This window comes from Emys orbicularis, chromosome 3 (assembly GCF_028017835.1).
Source record: "Emys orbicularis isolate rEmyOrb1 chromosome 3, rEmyOrb1.hap1, whole genome shotgun sequence".
In the NCBI taxonomy this organism is placed as follows: Eukaryota; Metazoa; Chordata; order Testudines; family Emydidae; genus Emys; species Emys orbicularis.
The window spans coordinates 67,564,797-67,588,366 of NC_088685.1; the positions used below are offsets into that span (position 1 = coordinate 67,564,797).

A 23,570-nucleotide genomic window follows, 5' to 3' on the forward strand; every position below is an offset into this window, starting at 1 on the left:
AGGCTGCCCCTCCACCTCTGCCATGCAATCCCTCCTGCAGGTTCTCTTTCTTTGCTTCACAAAAATTATGCAGGACATAACAGGCATCTATAACCACTGGCATATTTTTCACACTGAGATCCAATCTGGTGAGCAAACAACACCAGAGCCCTTTCAGTCTACCAAAAGCATATTCAACTCATTCTGCACTTGCTGAGCCTACAGTTGAATCTTTCTTTGGTGCTAGAGACTGGAGCCCTATCAACACCTTTCAAGGATCACGACCTCTGGTGCAAGCCACCCTTGGAGCTGGTATAGATGGCTCTAGGATGACCATCTCATAGCCACCCTACGTGTTTGTACTCCCATCACCTGCCAGCAAAGGGCACATGGCCAGGGCTTCCCTTTGCCCGAGAAATTCCTGGGCTAATATCACACTGGGGCCATTGGCAGACAGCATATATTAGAGGAATGCTAATGTATGCCAGAGGAACAGCATAGCACATGGCCATCACGAAACTGGGGGAACACACAGGAGACAAAGTTATTTTTCAAAGTTACTTTTCCAACCTCCTCAGTCACAGCCAAGGATCTGGCCCAATGAAAGAATTATAAACATATAAAAACATTTTTAATTGTATTGGACAGGAATTAGACTTGGGTTGAGATCTAGGTGGAAATATAATAGGGGCAACTGGACAAGAGCTTAAAACAATCTTGTCACATCCTTTGTCTGGGGCCCATTTAGATTTTAAGTCCTTTGGAGCAAACACTTGTCTTATATGTCTGTAAAGTGCCTAACACATTTTTAGGCACCATATAAATAACACAGTTACAGGAAAAAATAGCAATACATAAAACAACCTGGCAACATCAATCACACGATCTTGTGTATTTTGGACAGAAACAGAACTGCCTGTTATTATTATTACTACAATTTTTACAGTGAGCTGTGCAAGGGATTCTTCAGACAAAAGGAGACACGGGGTAAAATCCTGGCCCCTCTGAAGTCAATGACAAAACTCCCAATGATTTCAATTGGGCCAGGACTTCACCCAATGTCACAAATTGGACATAATACACAAAAAAGAGCAGCAGAAAATTATGTGGTTAGCTTTGTGCCTGGTACGTATCTGGTTTATGCCATATTTTTAATGTGTTTATTTTTTTTACTAGAGCTAGGCAGGAAACTGTTTTCCCATTGGGGGAAAATATCCATGATTTAAAAAAAATTCCCATCCCAAATTGGCATGAAAAATCAAAACCTCAAAAATGTTTGTGAGCTACCAAACTGAAAACATTTTCAATTCAGGTCAGTTGAAACTTTGTGTGTCAATAATTTTTGAGCATTTCATTTTGATTTTGACCATTTTTGTTCTTTAATTTATTTTAAAAATATATATAATTAGCTTAAGTTTCAAAATGATGCAGCAGTACTGGGAGCAGAGTCCGCCTTGGACGGCTCCAGTGCTGGTGTCAGCGCTGATTCCCTTTGGAGCGCCCAGAGACTTATGTCTCGCTCTTTTTTTGTCCGAGGTTTGAACCCTTTACAGATACAACGCTTGTCGCTGATATGGGTCTCGCCCAGGCACCTTAGACAGCTACTATTAGGCAGGGGTGAAAGTAACTTAATGGACTTACCAGTACGCAGGGCGGCCGGGGTCCTGGGCAAGGTGGGGGAGTGGCTCTGGGCCTCCAGAAGGGGCGGGGCCTCTGGCAGAAGGGGCTGGGGCCAGAGTCCTCCAGCCAACCCTTCAGTGCTGCCGAGCTTGCGCCGCCCGGGGCTCCGGTGGCAATTTAAAGGGCACGGGGCTCCTGCCGCTGCCATGGTAGCAGCAGCGGCGGCCGGTTGCCCTGGGCCCTTTAAATTGTCGCTGGAGCCCTGGGGTGGCGCCCTGGGGCTCTGGCGGCAATTAAAAGGGCCAGGGGACTCTGGCCGCTGCCGCTAGCTCTGGGTCCTTTTAAATCGCAAGAGTCCCGGGGCAGCTGCCCCTTTTGCCCCCCAACCCCCATCAGCAGCCCTGCCAGTAAGGTCAGCTTTTCTTACCAGTACACTGTACCGTACTGGCTTACTTTCACCTCTGCTATGAGAATTGCTGATGGGCATCATTTTTTTACAGCGATTGCAGGGTTTGAAGCCTGGGGATCGGGACATGGGGGAGGTCCTGGACGATTGTAAAAATATAGTGCCCAACTTTAAAAAAGAGAAGAAAGAGAACCTGGGGAACTACAGACTGGTCAGCCTCACCTCAGTCCCTGGAAAAATCATGGAGCAGGTCCTCAAGAAAACCATTTTGAAGCACTTGGAGGAGAGGAAGGTGATCAGGAACCATCAACATGGATTCATCAAGGGCAAGTCATGCCTGACCAACTTGATTGCCTTTTATGATGAGATAACTGGCTTTGTGGAAAGCAGTGAACATGATATATCTTGACTTTAGCAAAGCTTTTGATACTGTCTCCCATAGTAATCTTGCCAGGAAGTTAAAAAAAAGTATGGATTGGATGAATAGACTATAAAATGGATAGAAAACTGGATAGATTGTCAGGCTCAACGGGTAGTGATCAACGGCTTGATGTCTAGTTGACAGCCGGTATCAAGTGGAGTATCTCAGGGGTTGGTCCTGGGGCCGATTTTGTTCAACATCTTTATTAGTGATCTGGATGATGGGATGGATTGTACCCTCAGCAAGTTCGCAGATGACACTAAGCTGGGGGGAGAGGTAGATACACTGGAGAGTAGGAATACGGTACAGAGTGACCTAGACAAATTGGAGGATTGGGCCAAAAGAAATTTGATGAGGTTCAACAAGGACAAGTGCAGAGTCTGGCACTTAGGATGGAAGAATCCCATGCACCGTTACAGGCTGACTGGCTAAACAGCAGTTCTGCAGAAAAGGACCTGGGGATTACAGTGGACAAGAAGCTGGATATGAGTCTGTCATAACTATAAAGGGAAGGGTAACAGCCCTCCTGTGTACAATACTATAAAATCCCTCCTGGCCAGAGACTCCAAAATCCTTTTACCTGTAAAGGGTTAAGAAGCTCAGGTAACCTGGCTGACACCTGACCCAAAGGACCAATAAGGGGACAAGATACTTTCAAATCTTGGTGGGGGGGGGAAGGCTTTTGTTTGTGCTCTTTGTTTTGGTGGTTGTTCGCTCTTGGGACTAAGAGGGACCAGACATCAATCCAGGCTCTCCAAATCTTTCTGAACAAGTCTCTCATATTTCAAACTTGTAAGTAAACAGCCAGGCAAGGCGTGTTAGTTTTATCTTTGTTTTCTCAACTTGTAAATGTACCTTTTACTAGGGTGTTTACCTCTGTTTGCTGTAACTTTGAACCTAAGGCTAGAGGGGGGTCCTCTGGGCTCTTTAAGTTTGATTACCCTGTAAAGTTATTTCCCATCCTGATTTTACAGAGATGATTTTTACCTTTTTCTTTAATTAAAGGCCTTCTTTTTAAGAACCTGATTGATTTTTCCTTGTTTTTAGATCCAAGGGGGTTGGATCTTGATCCACCAGGAGTTGGTGGGAGAAAGAAGGGGGGATGGTTAATTTCTCCTTGTTTTAAGATCCAAGGGGTTTGGATCTGTATTCACCAGGGAATTGGTGAAGAGTCTCTCAAGGCTACCCAGGGAAGGGAATTAGCACACTGGGAGTGGTGGCAGCGGACCAGATCTAAGCTGGTAGTTAAGCTTAGAAGTTTTTGGCGCCCTAGGCGGGGGTCCTTCCGCGCTCCCGGTTGTCGTCGGCAATTCTGTGGCCGGGGGGGGGGGGGGGGGTGTCCTTCTGCGCTCCCGGTCTTCGGGGCACTTTGGCGGCGGGTCCCGGAGCGAGTGAAGGACCCGCCGCAGAATTGCCGCCGAAGACCCGGAGCACGGAAGGACCCCCCCGCTGCCGAATTGCCGCCGAGGGCGGCAAAATGCCACCCCCCAAATCCTGGTGCCCTAGGCGACTGCCTAGGTCGCCTAAATGGAAGCGCCAGCCCTGGTGATAGATGACAGAAGAAGGAGCAATGGTCTCAAGTTGCACTGGGGAAGGTCTAGGTTGGATATTAGGAAACACTATTTCATTAGGAGGGTGGTGAAGCATTGGAATGGGTTACCTAGAGAGGTGGTGGAATTTCCATCCTTAGAGGTTTTTAAGGCCCAGCTTGACAAAGCCCTGGCTGGGATGATTTAGTTGGCGTTGGTCCTGTTTTGAACAAGGGGTTGGACTAGATGACCTCCTGAGGTCTCTTCCAACCCTAATCTTCTATGATTCTATGCTCCTGGAATCAGCTCCTGCAAGCAAACTAATTGTCAGAGTAGCAATATATATACATAACCAAGGTTATTAGTGGACTACCATGTATTAAAATGTATCAAAATCTTTTCGGAGTTAGCTATGATAACTAAATAAAAATTCTAGAGCAGCAACCTACAGGTTTCCTAGCCTCAATCTGTTGTTAGTTGGCCTGAAACTTTAGGGTTTATATCTGTTCTAAAAAAATATTTTCTCTTGCTGTTGCATTAATGTACACTGCATACTGATGCATCATGATGATCACAAGTATTATAATAAAATGTAAGAATTATTTGAGGGTATTCTGTGTCTACAGATGATGGAAGTCTCTCTCCCAGTTGTTACAGCCCAAGAAAAATAGTAGTCCAGGAAATAAATTCTACAGACCAATAAGGATACTCAAGAAAATCTGAGTTCAGTGGGAAAAAAAAAAAAGTTCTATACTAACTGTTTTCAACCAACCTAATTCCTTTCAAGACAGTGAGGTGGGGAGTTTGTGTTAAATTTTTTAAATTAATTTGAGTATAAAAATTTTAAAAGTGCCTCAGTGACTTAGGAGCCTAAATCCCATTGGCTTTTAATGGGATCGGCCTTTCTGAAAAATTTAGCCAGAATTTTAAGGAAACTCATGTTACATCACCTGAAAAGAAAGTAAATTAAAGTTCCTACAAATGTATTTTAGCACTGTAACTTTACTGCATGATTGTTTGTGAATATTATAGAATACTAAAAGCTTCTATGATGACAGCAAATCAACCATACCTTTACAAATGCACAACCTTATATAATATTGTATAAGACTGCAATTATTGTTGATAATTTTAAAATAAAAATGAAATTACACATTTTAAAATTAAGTTTTAAATTAAAATAAAAGCTGTATATTTTCCTTAATTAAGTTTAAGCTTTAGAAAGTTGAAGGAATTCTTATAAACTTTGCTATAAAATAAGATACTCAAGTTCAATAAAATGGTACATTTATAACAGTAATGTTTTTACCAGAAGTCACAATAAAGAAATAAAATAGCTTCTCTAGCTTTCATTGCAGAAATGGGAGCTTTCTGTAATCCCTAGGGAGAGAATAAAAGAATGAACAATGTATTTTACATTGACAAGGAGCAAAACTTTCAGCTGAGCTATCGTGTACATCTTTTTAATGGTTTCAGTTATACTTTGGTATCTTGGGTTTATTCTTCTCAAACAATGAGTTTGAACTGGGCTCAACATTTTTGCTCCAATGTGTGGCATTGATAAAAATTGCTTTGCAGAGAATATAATTTTTTTATTAAAGATTAGAATGAACAATTAAAACCTGAACAGACCAAAACTGTAGTACCCTAAGCCTTCTGTCTCCATTCTGAACATTTTTAAACAGGTGGTTACAGTTTAAGAAGGCTCCCCACTATTTTCTCTTGACATCTTCCTCAGTGCCTTGGGTGTTACAGCCTACAGGACTACGGTTCTTGCTACTTAGGGGTAAGCTCAGGGGTGGGAGGGGGAAGTGGTGGCATATTCCCAAACTCTGCCCTCCATTAAGGCTCTGGCTCACCTAATTACTATGCTTCTCACAGCAAATAATGGAGGTCTTCACTGTATGTTTCTTTCTTTTATTGTTCTTATTATTTATTATTATTCAATAAGCAGCAGTGAAATAGTTAACAGTGCTGACATTTAAATTGTCCTTGTAAGGTATCGGAGTCAACTTCCCAATAACATAAATGGAACAGCATACATATCTCTCAGAGTTATAATTTCAGGACATTTGCAGACTAAGATTCAAGCAGGCAGCACTGAAACAGGAAGACATATTGAAATTGATATGTGCCAAATAGAGATAAAAAGGCCATTTAAAATGGACTTCCTGTTATATCATTCACTTTTGCTTATGTATCCTCTTGACTTATTCCTTCAATTTTTGAAGAATAAGGATAGGCTTTTTTTGGATTAGTTTAACAGAATTGAATGGGTCTCATTTTCAGAAGTGCTGACTTCCTGGAGCTCCCACTGAATTCAACTGAAGTTGATAGTGCTCAGCACTTCTGAAAATCAAACCCAAAGACTACATATTTGAAAAAAAATGTGCATCCTGTCTCCTGCATCCCTATTTTGGATTTGGTCCAAAAATATCTGCATTAGTTTTACTCAGACTTTGAAAGTTGCTTTTTTTTAAAAAAAAAAAATCTGGATTAGTAAATCAGAACTGTTATCGTCCCCTGTCTTTGGTGGATTAAATTTGTTTTTAGCAAGCATAAGAATGTACTCTTTAAATAGTCTTCATTAATTGTTTGGCAAATTTTCCACATTACTTGATTTTGGCTTATACACATGTGAGAGTCTTCTAGAGGTAAGCACATTAAAAACTCTCCTTCACTAGTCAATATTCAGGCTTTTGAACTTTATGATAAATTAGAGAATTGGTCTGAAATCAGTAAACTGAAGAATTCAGTAAAGACACATGAAAAGTACTACATTTAGGAAGGAAATATCAAATGAACAAGTACAAAATGGGGAAAACTGGGTAAGCAGCAGTACTACAGAAAAGGATCTGGAGGTTATAGTGGACCACAAATTGAATGAGAGTCAACAGTGCAATGCTGTTGCAAAAAAGGCAAATGTCATTCTAGGATGTATAACAGACGTGTTGAACGTAAAACATGAAAAGCAATTGTCCAGCTTTACTTGGCACTGGAGAAGCCTCAGTTGGAGTACTGTGGCCAGTTTTGGCCTGCGCCCTTTTGCAGTCTTTCCTTGCAGCAGGGAAAGACTCTGGCAGCTCCTTACGGCTGGCTGACAGCCAGGGCCGGCTCTAGGCACCAGCAAAACAAGCTGGTGCTTGGGGCGGCACATTTTTAGGGGCGGAAGAATGCTGCCCCTGCCACCCCTAAAAATGTGCCCCGGCCGCCCTAGCTCACCTCCGCTGCTGCCGCTCGCGCGCCGCTGCTCGTCCTCCCTCCCAGGCTCCCAAACCTGGGAGGGAGGGGGAGATCCCGAGCGGCCGTGGCGCGCGAAACAGCTGATTCGCGCGCCACTGCTCCCCCTCCCTCCCAGCCTCTCAAACCTGGGAGGGAGGGGGAGACTTGAGAGCCTGGGGGGAGGAGGCAGGGCTGGGGATTTGGGGAAGGGGCGGAGTTGAGGCGGGGCCGGGGGTGGGGTAAGAAAAAAACGGGGGGGGGGGAGGGGCGGCCAAAATTGTTTTTGCTTGGGGCGGCAAAAATCCTAGAGCCGGCCCTGCTGACAGCTCCCTGATGCAGAAGCCTTTTCATGATGCAGTAAAAGACTAGCCGCTGCAGAAGAAAACTCTGCTGCAAAGTCTTTCCCCACTGCTTCCCCATTGCCAAAGCCTCTCACTGATATAGTTAAGTGCTGGACCAGGTTACCATGGGAAGCTGTGGAATCCCTATCAGTGGAGATTTTTAAGAACAGGTTAGACCAACTTCTGTCAGGGATGGTGTAGGTATAATTAATCCTGCCTCAGCACAGAGGGCCTTACATACAGTTTGTCTGCAGTATTTCCTTTATATTACCCTGAGTATCATGCCTTCTTCGAAGATAATAGGTCTCACAACCTTAGCTATTTAGCCTTAAAAAAGTAGCCAATGGATCATAATTACATTTGTCCCATAACAAGTAGTTAGTATATTATCCTGCAATTGACAGCCCTCGAGTTTTTTTTCCCTCTAACACAGCTGAAACATACCACCATTTTGAAAGGCTGTGTAGTAGTTACAAACTGGGAATTTTCAGTGCTGCTTGCACAGAACCCCCTGCCCATGAACCGAAGCTGTGAGAGCCTCACAGTACCAGTAACAGAGCCAGCTTACACACTCCTAGCCCTGCTCTGCATATACATGTGTGCACAACCAACACCCTCTTCAGACACAAGAGTGAACCACTCTCTAATTCTCTACTGCTGCAAGGTGTGTGTATGTGGGGGAAAGATGGCTGATCCCACAACCCCTTCCCTCCCTCAAACTCAGTGCATGTGCAAAGAGAATTACATGCACGCATGCCTGGGCGCGCACACACACACAAACTCCTCTCCAAAACACTAGAACACAATAAAAACAGTCCACATTTAAAAATCTTCCCTAGCAGGATTTGAAACTGGAACACCCATACTAGGTCAGACCAATGATCCAACAGTGACCAGTGCCTAGGGTTACCAGATAGCAACTGTGAAAAAACAGGACAGGGGGTGGGAGGGTAATAGGCGCCTATATAAGAAAAAGTCCCAAAAAACGGGACTGTACCTTTAAAAACAGGGCATCTGGTCACCCTACCAGTGCCAGATGCTTCAGAGTGAATTAACAGAACAAGGCAATTTATCGAGTGAGCCACCCCTCTGTCATCCACTCCCAGCTTCTAGCAGTCAGAGGTTTAGAGAGACCCAGAGCATGGGGTTGCATCCATGACCATCTTGGCTATAGGCCATTGATGGACCTATCCTCCAGGAACTTATCTAATTCTTTTTTGACCTCACATATTTTTTTGGCCTTCACAACATCCCCTGGCAATGAGTTCCACAGATTGACTGTGCATTGTATGAAGTACTTCCTTATGCTTGTTTTAAACCTGCTGCCTCTTAATTTCATTGGGTGATCCTGGTTTTTGTGTTATGTGAAGGAGTAAATAACACTTCATTATTCACTTTCTCCACATCATTCATGATTTTATATATCTCCATCATATCACCCCTTAGTAGTGTCTTTTCTGAACTATACAGTCCCACTCTTTTTAATCTCTCCTCATACGGAAGCTGTTCTATACCCCTAATCATTTTTGTTGCTCTTCTCTGTACTTTTCCCAATTCTATTATATCTTTTGAGATGGGGTGACCAGAATTGCATGCAATATTCAAGGTGTGGGCATACCAGGGATTTCTATAGTGACATTATGATATGTTCTGTCTTATTATCTACTCCTTTCCTAGTGGTTCCTAATATTGTTAGTTTTTTTGACTGCTGCTTCACATTGAGCAGATGTTTTCAGAGAACCATCCACAATGACTCCTAGATCTCTTTCTTGAGTTGTAACAGCTAATTTAGATCCCAGCATTTTATATGTATAGTTGAGATTATGTGTTCCAATGTTCACTGCTTTGCATTTATCAACTCTGAATTTCATTTGCCATTTTGTTGCCCACTCACCCAGTTTAGTGAGATCCCTTTATAAACTCTTCACAGTCAGCTTTGGACTTAACTATTTTGAGTAATTTTGTCTTGTTTGCAAACTTTGTCTCCTCACTATTCACCCCTTTTCCCAGATCATTTATGAATATGTTGAACAGCACTGGTCTCAGTACATATCCTTAGGGAATCCCTCTATTTCTTTCTCTTCACTTTGAAAACTGATCATTTGTTTCCTGTCCTTTAATCAGTTACTGTTCCATGAGAGGACTTTCCCTCTCATGACTGCCTATTTTTCTTAAGAGCCTTTGGTGAGGGGATCTTGTCAAAGGCTCTCTGGAAGTCCGAGTACATGACAGCCACTAGATCACCCTTGTCCATGTTTGTTGATACCCTCAGATAATTCTAATAGATTGGTGAGGCATGATTTCCCTTCACAAATCCATGGTGACTCTTCCCCAACATACTGTGTTCATCTATGTATCTGATAGTTTGCCTGGTACTGAAGTTAGACTTACTGGCCTGTAATTTCCAGCATCACCTCTGGAGCCTTTTTTAAAAATCAGTGTTACATTAGTTATCCTCCAGTCATCTGGTATAGAGGTTGGATTTAAGTGATTGGTTACATACCAAGGCAAAATAAGTCTGGGTTGAGGCTCCTCTGAAATTTTGGCTGTTGGTCTCTACCATAACGGTCTTTCTAAATGGGAGGAAAAATCATCAATGTCTTGGATAGCATTTTTACTTGCTAGTATCACCATCTTCTTTTTCCCTCTATGTCCAATTTCCACCTTCAGAATATGCAACTAGAAAAGATAACTGGGACATGCGTTGATGTTCGCCCCATGTATGTTCTTCCTCTCTGATTGTTTTCTATCCATCATGAGCAGCACTTTGCAATGTATTACTAGTGGCAGTTGATGCAGAAATCTGTGGAACCTCATTATATATTACATTTGACTATCATAAATGTGCTCAGCACTGCACAAAACAGAGGAAAACACTCTTTCTACCTCAATAAGTTACAATATAAATTGAGATGGCATACAGAATGTAAGAGACTAGCACACTGTTAGCACCATATTAATAAATAATAAAATTAATTTAATAACTCACAATTCTACTTTGCAGTAAAATAAGTATTTGAGCGTGTCTGTTGCATCATTCTACTGAATAAATTAACAATGGAAGTTCACAGAAGCAGTACACTGTTGGGAATCTCAGGCTTGGTGCAATTTTCTTGCCTGTTAAAAAAGTGTAAAATATTTTAACCATGCTTCAAAAACTGTTATAGTCACTGAGGATGGTCTATGAGTTTATATTGTGTTACACTTATGAGTAGTACACCTTTGAAAATGCACTTTTCAGCAGCTACTGGAAATAGTGTCCTGGGTATGATCAGCCAATGAGAGTTTTTTCTCAATATGTATTACTTTCACTGGTGAAGTATCTTGTCATTTAATATCCTGTTGAAGAATTCTGATGAAAATTCAAAAGTTTCCTTCTGTACAGTTCAGTTAAGCACTTACTAAACACAGCCAACTTGTTTCCAGACTCTTAATACTATGGCGTGCAAGAATTTACTTCACTTTAGATGAGCTTTAAAGATCAGATCGTAGACTCAGATTAGCACCATGAACTTTTCTTACATTTTGAGTGTACTAGCACAAAAAAGTTCACTTTCAGAATTAATTTTTTCCTACATTATTTAGAGAGTCAGAGCAAATGGACCATGTTTTTAGCTACCATCATTAATTTTTGTTTAGATTGTTTCAGTTTCTCATCCAAATATTCAAAAGGTGTCACACTAAGAAAGGCTTTGGTCAGGATACACATATCCATTAAGATGCCCCCTCCTAAAGGAAGTCAGGTAAGCTGTACAAAAACTGTAGCTGTCTGCCTGCAAAGTCTTGTCCCTAGGGATTGAATGAATGAGGTCTGGAAAGTACTCCTAACTAAGAAAAGCATCTAACTGTGATCTGGTAGAACAGTTTTACTGCAATGAGATTCCACTCAATATCTTCAGTTTTATTATTTTTAACTCAAAAACTAGGAATACAGCCAACCGTATACTTCTGGAATTATTGTTTTCATTAAAAAAATGCCCACCTTTTCTGGCATTCACTGCAGACAGCTAGTGCTTCAAATCCTGAATAAACTGAGCTAAACAACTTGTCCACAACCAAAATCACCTCCAAAAATTTAAAGTAGAGATGCATCCAAAATGTATTTTCAGTTCCTCTCACTTTAATTTGTCCATGCTATAAGCCAAGCTCTATGATTTTTATAATTCATAAATATTATTTAATGTGCTGGGACTGGACATTAGAACAAACAAAAAGAGACTGCCCATAGAGAATCCTTGATAAGGATCCTGGTAAAGGACTTTGGGAGTTCAGACAGTGCTGTGTGAATATTTGTATAGTGAACGCATAATGAATAAAACTTATATAGCCTAAGTAACTATAATAACTATCCAGTCTTGCTGTCTTGACTCAGGCATCTCCCTGGTAACTTCAGACATAGCATACACAACATACCAAGGGGTAAAAAGGCTTACCGGTAGCACAGGAGACCTATCACCAAATCCTAGATTTAGTTTCTTATCTTTCAACAAGCAGGTGCTAGGAATGCTACAAAGGTAGCTTACTATGGCTAATATTTTCAAGCAAACGTACCTAAAGGTCAGCTCCCAAAGGTTTCTAAATATCGATTTAGCTGCCTAAATTTAGAAATTCAGGCAAAAATTTTAAGGTAGAAAGTTTAGATGATACTGTTCAAAAGTCTTACCTGATGATAGAATAGGAATGTGATAAATTAAGCTCCAAAGACAACTCAATTCATAAATCCCCAAAGGAGCACACTGACACTAACTGCTTTCACTTTTAAAAATATAGTGGTCTCATGAAACCTGAAAAATGCCACCACAATATCTCCCAGCTTCCATCTTGGATCCAGGAAAGTCCCTAGTGCCTCTTTTGTAGCTTTGAAGCTTTATTTCAAAATGCATTTGTGTCTGCTGGAATTTTACACTTTCCTGAGAACCTACAAGGTTGCTCAACTTTTCAAACTACAGCACTGTAAGAAGTCTAAAAAGTTAACACTCATTTTGAGCACTTTGGTCAGCTCATCACAATAGTTTATTGTATGAACAGAAAAATATTTGTTTCGCCTGATAGAGGCAAAATTGGAATATTGTAATTTTTTTGTGCCAGAACCTGGATGGGGAAGGAAAAAGATACATACAATGGCAGAAAAAATAAGGCCTTCATAAAACTGAGTTTAGTCTAGATCCCTCTAATTGTCTAGACTCTAAATTTCATCACTTGACCACAGCAAACCTGTGTGGGAGGGCCCCATCCATCAGGGAAAGAAGGGCTGTATGACAGGAGTTAAGACCAGATAATAGTTATGCAGAGCTGTGGAGACCTGGCACAGGAAAGAGGCAATAAAAAATAGGAAAATACACCATATGGAACAATCCTGATTGATGAATATATTAACAGCCATTTACAGGTTACCCTGATGAAAAAATCCTGTTGTCTGAACGATACATTAGCACAGCCACAGCAGAGTGTTATTGTAAATCAAATATACAAGCTCTCCCAAGATTATCACTGGACTTTTTAATTGGTAGTTTATGTGAATACAATCACTTGTAAACTGAGCACGAGAGATTTGGGATTGTACCAACAAAATTAATAACAGCGTAGGAGTAATCCATGGGACCCCAGGATACGTGGCTACAGTTCTGAGTCAGTACTCACCACACAATCTTTTTTGGACATTTTGCAGTGTTTAAATCATAAACAGATGTTTGCGGAAAGAAGCCCTGTCTCCTCTTTCTAACATATGATGCATTAATCACTGTACTCTAACATAAGATTACAAAGATAACATCTTGCTGAGGTCCTTTTTCATTTTTTGCATACCTTTTAGGACAAAAACCTGAGAAATAAAACTTGAGAAGACTCAATGATCCATTATTATCATTATTATTATTGTTAAATATTTATATTGTGGTAGCTGCCAATGATGCCACTTGGGGTTGAGGCACTGTTGTGCTGGATGCTGTACCAATATGGAGAGGAGAACATCTCCCTGCCCTTAACAGTTTATAATTGAAAGACATGAACAGAGGAAGGGAAGTGGATGGGATTATAACATACAATCAAAGGAATCTGGTGGAGCACTGGCACAGCTTTGTTAGTTACATTTATTGTATTGTATTGCATGTTTTTAAGTAGGTGTTGCTGTAGCAAGGAAGGGAGTAGAAAAGGGAAAGAGGAGGGAGAGGAATAGTGCCAGCTGGCCACCTCTTTTAGCCATGATTAGCAGGCTGAGTTTTGTAGGCATCATGGCGGAAGAGAGTCTTGAGGAGGAATCTGAATGATTGTATCTGGAAGCATTTCCTCTGCATAAGGGACAATGTGGTAGAAAACATGGAGGAAGTGTTTACAAGAAAACTTGACTGATGGTGGTAAAGACTGGGAACACTGACAGTATGAAGGCAGGTATCAGCATCATAGCAGATTACTAGGTCACCTAGGTAGAGTAAGGCTAAATTATGAAGGGCCTTACAGATAAACTCAAGAAACACGTACTTGATAAAAAGAGGTGAAGGGGAGTTAGTATATGGACTGAAAAAAAGGGTTAGCATGGTCAGAGTGATGACTCAAGAAGACAATTTTAGCAGCAGCATTTTAAATGTACTTGAGGAGAGTAACACTGCAGTAATTAAAACCAGAAAAGAGAAGGTTGCAGTATAGGGTGACCAGGTGTCCGGTTTTCAACTGAAACACCTGGTCGAAAAGGGACCCTGGCAGCTCTGGTCATCATTGCCGACTGGACCATTAAAAGTCCGGTCGGCAGTGCTGCGGCAGGCTAGTCCCTACTTGTCCTGGCACCACGCTGCGCCCCAGAAGCGGCCAGCAGGTCCGGCTCCTAGGTGGGGGGGAGGGGGCCACGGGGCTCTGCGAGCTGCCCCCGCTGCGAGCTGCACTCCCATTAGCCGGGAACCTGGGGGGCGGTGCCTGCGGACGAGAGAAGTGCATGGAGCCTCCTCCCCCCCTCCACCTACTAGTGCTGGCCCTGCTGGCCGCTTCCGGAGCGTGTGCAACCCGGTGTCAGGTCAGGTCAGGTCAGGCAGGCAGTCTGCCTTAGCCCCATTGCGCCACTGACTGGGAACCACCTAAGGTAAGCCTGTGCCCCAACCCCCTGCCCCAGACCTGAGCCCTCCCCAAACCCCGCTCCTGCACCCGAAAGCCCTCATCCCTGGCCCCACCCCAGAGCCTGCACCCCCAGACTAGAGCCCATACTGCATCCCAACCCCCTGCGCCAGCCCTGAGCCCCCCTATGAAACCTGGAGCCACCTCCTCCACTCCAAAGCCTTCACCCCTGGCCCCACCCCAGAGCCCTCACACACCCCACACCCCAACTCCCTGCTCCAACTCTGAGCCCCCCCCCAAACCTGGAGCCCCATCCTGCACCCCAAACCACTCATCCCCAGCCACACTCCAGAGCCCTCACCCCCTCCTACACCCCAACCCCTGCCTCAACCCGCAGCCCCCTCCCACACTCCAAATCTCTTGGCCCCACCCCCCAGCCTGGAGCCCCCTCCTGCACCCCAAACCCCTCATCCCCAGCCCCACCCCAGAGCCAGCACCCCCAGCCCAGAGCCCTCACCCCTGCCCACACCCCAAATCCTTGCCCCAGCCCAGTGAAAGTGAGTGAGGGTGGGGGAGAGCAAGCCACGGAGGGAGGGGAAATGTAGTGACTTGGGGGGGGGCTCAGGGAAGGGGCAGGGCTAGGTTGTTTGGTTTTGTGTGATTAGAAAGTTGGCAACCGTATTGCAGTATTGAAGGCATGAAATGCAGGGGTTTTGGATGAAAGTTTTGCCTGTGTAGACAGAGGAAAAAGCAGATTTTGGAGCTGCTGTGTAAGATAAAGCAACAAGATTTAGAAATAGCCTGAGTATTTGAGTCATGTGAAAGTGCTGACTCAAAGATGACATGCAGATTATGTGACTGAGAGACTTTGAGAATTGTGCTGTTGTTCACATCGATGAAGAAAGACGAAGGTTCAGGTGAAAATATCAAGAGGTAAATTTTGATCCTGTTGAATTTGAAATGGCAGCTTGACATCCATGCAGAGATATCACAGAGACAGTCCAAGATACCAGACTGGATGAAGGGAGATTGCCCATTACTAGAAAGGAAGATTTATGAGTCAGCAGCATAAAGATGGTAAAGCTATGTTTGCAGATAAGAGTAACTACAGATAGGGTATGCTATGGAAGAAGGATAGCCCTCTGGTTAGGGCCTAGCCGAGGACTTGGGAGACCTAGGTTCAATTCCCTACTCTTCCACAGATTTTCTGTCTGACCTTGGGCAAATCATGTAGCTTCTCTGTGCCTCATTTCCCCATCTGTAAAATGGAGATAACAGCATTTCCCTACCCCATATGGGTGTTCTGAGGATAAAATACATTAAAGATTGTGAGACACTCCAATACTATGCTGATGGGGGCCTCGTAAGTGCCTTAGATAGAAAAGATGTAGGATGCCAAGGACAGAGCCTTATGGGACACTGACAGAATGGGGGAGAGCGGATGACAATATTCTACCAAATGAGACATAGAAAAAGCAATCAGAGAGGTTAAGGAAAGAACCATGAGAGAGCAGAACCATGAAAGCCAATGGAGGACAGCATTTCAATTAGACAGTGGTGTCAAAAACTGCTGAGAGGTCAAGGAAAATAAGATTAGAGTAGAAGATGTGGCCAGGAAAAGGTCACTAGAGATTTTAGTGAGAGCAGTCTCAGTGGAATGTAAAGTGTGTAAGCTATATTAAAGAGGGCGAAGAACACAATTAGAAGAAAGGCTCTCCAATGCTCAATGAGTTTGGAAGTGGAATAGAGAGATTAAGTTATAGTTTGAGGGGAGAAAGGATCAAGGATAAGGTTTTATTTGTTTTTGTTTTTTTAAATAGGGCAGACCAAAGCATGTTTATGGGATGGAATAAGGAATCTGATATGAGAGAGAGCAAGAAAGGGGCTGTGAAATATAAGAGGGGGTGTGAGCACTGATGAAGAAATTAGAAGATGAAAGGGGATGGGATGGGGCTGGAGGAGGAGGGCAGGCAGGAAGTCTCAGTGCCAGTGACAGGTGAGAAAAAAGAGTGTATTAGGAGCCAAGGAAGGAAAGGAAGGGAGTAAAGTGCAGGGGGAGGTCACCTAGATCTTACTGATTTTTTCTTTGAAGAAATCAGCAACATTGTACATGGAATGGGAAGAAGGAACAGGAGTGAGGAGCGTTTAAGAAGGGAATCAAAGGTGATGAAGAGATGGTGGGAGTAATGGGCATGGGATTTGACAAGGCAGGAATAGTACTGCTGTTAGGCTAACATGGTGTCAGAATTAAAGGAGGAAAGAGTAAATTTGTGTTGGAGAAAGTCAGTGTGGCTCACAGGACTTTTGTCAGAAATGCTCCTCAGCACAAGAAAAAAAGAATAGAAAACTGATACTGATACGGTGAGCCGGCGGACTTCCCAAAGGGAGAGCATTGCAAAGTAATCAATACTGGTGTAAAGAGTGGAGTGTAGTGGAGATGATCAATGACTGAATCAAGGAAGGAGAGGGCAGAGATGACAAAGAGAAGGCTGAGAGCAAATGAGAATTCTTGGATGTTGATGGATTGAAGTAATGAAAGTAACTAGTAGCAGGTCAAACAGAAAGGGACAAATCAGCAATGTTGAAAGAGAAGTGGTCAGAGAGGGAGATCAGTGATGGAGAGAGCAGAGGTAGAAGGACATGGCACAGGCAAGATCAAGTGAATGACCATATTGATGAGTAGGAGAGTTGATCTATAACTGCAAGTCAAATGGAGATGTGAAGGCAAGGAGGTGGGAGGCTAGGGTATCAGATGGGACATCAGTATGTAAATTAAAATCACCAAGGATGAGGGTGAAGGATTGTGATGTGAGCAAGGAGAGTCAAAAGACAAAGTCAGAAATGAAGGTGAATGGTGTATATGTCTAGGGGGCAGGGTGTTAACAGATAACACCAACAAAGGGTGGGAGAACGGAAAAGTTTTGGAGGGAGTGCTGTTCAAAGGAAGAGAATGACTCAGGAAGCGGAGGAGCTGGAAGGAGGAGGATCAGGAAAGGAGAAGCCCAAACCACCACAATCTTTGGAGAACAACTTGGGGGAGGAGGAGTGGGAGAAGAAGAGACCGCTGTATGGGAGAAGCAGAATAAGTGAACCAGGTTTCAGTGAGGACAAGGCAGAGAGAGTGGGAGATAAAGAGGTCATGGATTGCAGTATTTTGTTTTTATGTTTTAAAGACACAGAATGAGCATTCCAGGGCAGCAGGAGAAGAGGATGAGAGAGAAAGGGAACAGGCAAGGCCACTCAGAGGATGGGATGGAAAACGGGGCAGTTTGTCCCAGACACCCCGCCCCCCCATTTGAGAGGAACCCCAAACTAATTGATATTGTGGCCCCGTGTGCTGGGTTGCAATACCCCAAGTGGGGAGCCAGGCCCAACCCTGCGGGACAGTAGCTGCCACTGTGGGGAGAGTGCAGAGTGAGCTTGCTCTCCAACCCCACCTTCCCCAAGGGCCTCCCCACAGTGGTGATTTTTTGGAAGGGTGGGGGACCCTAAATCTCAGTTTCACCCCAGGCCTCCAAAAACCTCTGTGTGGCCCTGGGAACAGGTCTGAAATGAGAGTCAAAAAAACTTAACTGGCTTCAAGACTGAGCTTGATAAGTTTATGGAGGGGATGCTATGATGAGACTGCCTACAATGGCATGTAGCTGATCTGTAACTGTTAGCAACAAACATCTCCAACAGTCGGTGATGGGACACTAGATAGGGAGGGCTCAGTGTTATGACAGAGAATTCTTTCCCAAGTGTCAGGCTGGTGGGTCTTGCCCACATGCTCAGGGTCTAACTGATCGCCATATTTGGGGTCGGGAAGGAATTTCTCCCCCGCCCCCGGGTCAGATTGGCAAAGACTCTGGTGGTTTTTTGCCTTCTTCTGCAGTGTGCACTTGCAGATTTAAACTAGTGTAAATGGTGGATTCTCTGTAACTTGAAGTCTTTAAATCATGATTTGAGGACTTCAATAACTCAGCCAGAGGTTATGGGTGTATTACAGAAGTGGGAGTGGGAGATTCTGTGGCCTGGATTGTGCAGGAGGTCAGACTAGATGATTATGATGGTCCTTTCTGATCTTAAAGTCTATGAATTGTGGAGATGGGTGTGGTAAGAGGAAAGGGTAGGGACCAAGGCAGGACCAGGAGTAGGCTAGATGTCCCGGAGGAGGAGGCAGCAGAGGAGGAAATGGAGATGGGATTTGGATTTGTAGCATTGAGTGGGGGGTTGTGGAGAGAGAAGGAGAAGGCAACAGGATAAGGTAAAGCTGGTCGTAGGGAGGGTAGGATGGATGTGGAGATGATGATGATGATGATGGTATGAGGAGAGAAGAGAAAAGAGACAATGCAGAAGATAACTCAGGAGGAGGGCAAAGGGGAGCTATTTGAGAGCACAGCTAGGTGAGAACAATTGAAGGGCTACAGTGTTTTAAAATACTAGTCCAAATTCTGCATTATTTATACCCCACACATTCCCATCAGTTTTAAAGGCACTGTTCAGGGTGTAAGGCAAAATTCTGTGCTGCCTTAAGAAACTACCATACACAGACTGTTGAAACATGATGTTTCTGTTCCTGATCTAATGGTCAGGTGATGGGTAGGGTTACCATATTTCAATACTGCAAAAAGAGGACACTCCACGGGGCCCTGGCTCCGCCCCAACTCCGCCCCGGCTCCGCCCCAACTCCGCCCCTTCTCCAAAGTCCCCACCCCAACTCCGCCCCCTCCCCTGAGCACCCCGCATTCCCCCTCCTCCCTCCCACCCCCGGCTGCTGCTGCGCTGGGGAAGTTGCTTCAGCCCCCGCTGTGGTGGACAGCGGCGGGAGCAGGGAAAGTTGGAGCTCGGGGAGGAGGCGGTCCCCTTACCATGCCTCCCTATTTTCCCGGACATGTCCGGCTTTTTGGAAATTCCTCCCAGACGGGGATTTAATGACCAAAAAGCCGGACATGTCCGGGAAAATCCGGACGTATGGTAACCCTACCCCAGAGCCGCCTTCCGCCCGCCCGCCGGATTCCCCCAGGCCTCACCCCAGAGCCGCCTCCTGCTCGCCCGCCGGAACCCCCAGGCCTCACCTCAGAGCCGCTGCCTCCCGCCCGCCAGACCCCCCCCCCCCAGGCCTCACCCCAGAGCTGCCTCCCGCCCGCTGGACCCCCCAGGCCTCACCCCAGAGCCGCCTCCTGCCCGCCTGCCAGACCCCCCAGGCCTCACCCCAGAGCCGCCTTCCACCCGCCCGCCGGACCCCCCAGGCCTCACCCCAGAGCCACCTGCTCTCCACAGGGCCCATCCTCAGCCTTCTCCTGCCTCAGTGCCCCCTCTCCTGAGAGCCTGCCCTCCGCAGCCCCCCCACTCTCCACAGCCCCTGCCTCAGAGCCCCCCACCCCCTCTCATAGCCCCCACCTTCCATAGCGGCCCCCACCTTCCACAGCACCCCCACCTCAATCCTCCCCTTCACCTCCCTCCATAATCCCTACCCTTCATTTCCCCACCTCCTCCCATAGCCCACCCCCTCCACAGCCCCCCACTCTCCACAGCCCCTGCCTCAGAGCACCCCACCCCCTCCCATAGCCCCCTACCCTCAGAATCCCCCCCCACCTCAGAGTCCCCCACCCTTCACCTCCCTCAGGGGAGCCTCCACCCCGCTCCCAGCCGGACCCGCTGAGGCTGCGGCAGCTCAGGCAGCGGGAGGTGCTGTAACGCGGGCCCTTCCCGGGTGGAGGAGCTCGGGCTCCCGGGAGCCGCCGCCGCGCGCCGAGAAACTTTCCCCTGCGCTGGGACCCGCCCCCGGGCAGCGGCTCTGCCGGGGGGAGGCAGCCCCGGCTGCAAGGACCGCTGGCGGGGGGGGGGGCTCCTTGCACGGCCGGGACGGAGGGGGGAGACTGAGGCTCTGCCAGAGCCGCGGGGGATGCTCGGGGGAGGGAGAAGCGGCCGCGGGTCCCCCGCACCAGCAGCTGGCTGCAGAGACGCCACCGCTCCTAGCCCTGGGGCGCAGGGTTGCAGCAACACGGGGGGTTGCAATCCGCAGGCTGAGCGAGCTGACACCCCAAGAGGAGAGGGGGCAGTGGGTAGGGTTATCATACGTCCGTATTTTCCGGACGTTTTTATATATTTAAAAAATCCTCCCGGACGGCAATTAACAACTACAAAGCCGGACATGTCCGGGGAAATACGGACGTATGGTAACCCTGGTGATGGGGGATGGTTGCTGTAAGCTGAAAATGTCAATACCACAACATACCAGACGAGGTTATTGTTCTTAAGAGCTTCCACCCCCTAAGAAAGGAAAAACTTCAGACAGACACCACATATAAAATTTTTCAGTGACATTTAAAGCTTTTAGCTAAGGATCAGGCTTACACCATACTAGTGAAAGAATTTGCAGTAATGAGTCAGTCTATCATCCGATTTCTACCATCAACTGCTCAACCAAAACTACTTAATCAGCAGATCCTGGCTATTCAAAATTTTTAGGGCTGCAGTGATCCTCTCCCTTTCAGGCCTCAATCCTCCTCCTACTGTAAATGAAGATGAAGCACTTGGGGTACATCTACACCGCAATTAAAAATCCATGGCTGGCCTGTGCCAGCTGATTTGGGCTCTTAGGGCTCAGGCTAAGGGATTGTTTAATTGCTGTGTAGACTTTTGGGTTCAGGCTGCAGCCCGAGCTCTGGGACCCTCCCACCTTGCATGATCCTAGAACCCAGGTTCCAGCCCACGCCCTAAGTCTACACGGCAATTAAACACCCCCTTAGCCCGAGAACTGGGAGCCCGAGTCAGCAGTCACAGGCAGGCCGCAAGTTTTTAATTGCAGTGTAGAAATGTGCTTGGGGCTGCCATAACTCATTCACTAAGCAGAGGTTTCTTCCAGCAGGAATCTCAGCCAGTGTTTACAGCAGTGTAAGCCAGTAGAACCCACTAGCGAATCTGTCCCACAGCACATGTAAAAACAGTATATGCAGAACACAAAGACTTACTAGCCAGCATAGACTTATTAAAGTATAGTCAAACTATTCCTCCTCAATTTTGAATTTGATATTTAAACCTAGAATAACATATCAAGGTAACATTTCTGAACTAAATGGAAGCGGATACTCTGAAGTAGTGAATATCCGAGTTAATAAAATGGCAAGTATATGCAAAGAATGGGAGGGCAGAGCCTTATATTCATATGGGATATTTGTATTAAGATGTCTAAATATTATTCAAACATTCAGATGTCCATTGCAAGTATAATCTAAATCCATATATCAGCCTATTTACCTAGCTCAAGTAAATAGCACAACAGTTAATATGCTCAAACTGATTAAGTCTTTGCAAAATGTAAAGAGAGTCATAATCCAGAGTGGAAACAGCAACTAATAAATGAATTACTGGACTAGATCAGGTCCACTTATGTATCACTGAATATTGTCTGCAATTAACTATTCCTTATTTAGTCATAAAAACGACAAGGAGTCTGGTGGCACCTTAAAGACTAACGTATGTATTTGGGCATAAGCTTTCGTGGGTAAAAAACCTCACTTCTTCAGATGCATGGAGCGAAAGTTACAGATGCAGGCATTATATAATGACACATGAAAAGAAGAGAGTACCTCACAAGTGGAGAACCAGTGTTGACAGGGCCAATTCAATCAGGGTGGATGTAGTCCACTCCCAATAATAGATGAGAAGGTGTCAATTCCAGGAGAGGCAAAGCTGTTTTTGTAATGAGCCAGCCACTCCCAGTCCCTATTCAAGCCCAAATTAACGGTGTTAAATTTGCAAATGAATTTTAGTTCTGCAGTTTTTCTTTGAAGTCTGTTTCTGAAATTTTTTTGTTCAAGAATAGTTACTTTTAAATCTGTTATAGAATGTCCAGGAAGACTGAAGTGTTCACCTACTGGCTTTTGTATGTTACCATTCTTGATGTCCGATTTGTGTCCATTTATTCTTTTACGTAGGGACTATCCGGTTTGGCCAATGTACATGGCAGAGGGGCATTGCTGGTACATGAGGGCACATATAACATTAGTAGACGTGCAGGTGAATGAGCCCTTGATGGTCATAATTTCTTTATATAAGCATTCCTATTTCTACTGAATTCTTTCTACCCCAAACACCTTCCTTATGCAAAGAAGATATTTACTGAGATTTTGCGCATACAGTCATTTCTAACATTGTATCCTAAACTATGAATAATATTGTTAGGGCTAATCTACACATAACAAATAGGGTATGATCCTCTCTTTAACAAACATTGTTGTCTTGCTGGAAGACCAGATGTGTGACTTGGCAATTTCTCTAGGTGTTAAAATGATCCAATAATTTCAAAGTTACTCCTGTAAACCAGTAGCAGAAATGAAATGGAAGGATTCATTGATATTTAAACTTTTGAATCCTAATGGAAGAAATAAAAAAAGTTCTAAACCTAAAAGATTTAATAAGTCAGCCTTTAGCTGGTGTTGATTCAAGTTTTCTTCTACATAGGTTTTATTCTATTCATGTTTAAAAATGTCTTTCCAAATTTTTACCATATATTCCTCACCATCATCAATTTACAACAGCCAAGTTAAATTATATTCTAGCATCTTTATAAAAATGTGATTGAGCATCTAAATGTAAACACAATGTTTTCGCCACTAAGAATACTACGGCCAGCATATTTAATATATTCCCGATGAGTAGTATTGTAATACTATTTAACAACTGAAAAGCAATTTAGTTTTTATCTTTGCTATCACAAAAGATTTCCCCGCCTAGACAAAGGTTCAATGACAAAACTTGACTTTAAAATTCAAGATAATGTTCAATATAACATTCAAAAACTTTTTTGCAGTTTTTTCACAGTACAATATTACAATACTAGTACTCAAGCTAAAACTAGTCTTACAGTTTTCTTTGGCGCAACGACTATATTCATGGTCAAGAATTTATTTCATGTCATGTGTTATATGAAATATGGTGCTTACTTGAGGCAGCCTCTGTTCCTTTAAATTTTCTGCCAACAAGCTTCAAATGAACAAACATTTCAGTTCCTTTTCAGTAACCTT

General features: G+C 44.4%; 1 protein-coding gene across 2 annotated transcripts in view; it reads right to left on the reverse strand.

Moving 5' to 3' along the window:
- ME1 (malic enzyme 1) overlaps positions 1-23,570 on the reverse strand; it is a 358,560-nt gene that overhangs the window by 84,171 nt on the left and 250,819 nt on the right. The window lies entirely within an intron of this gene.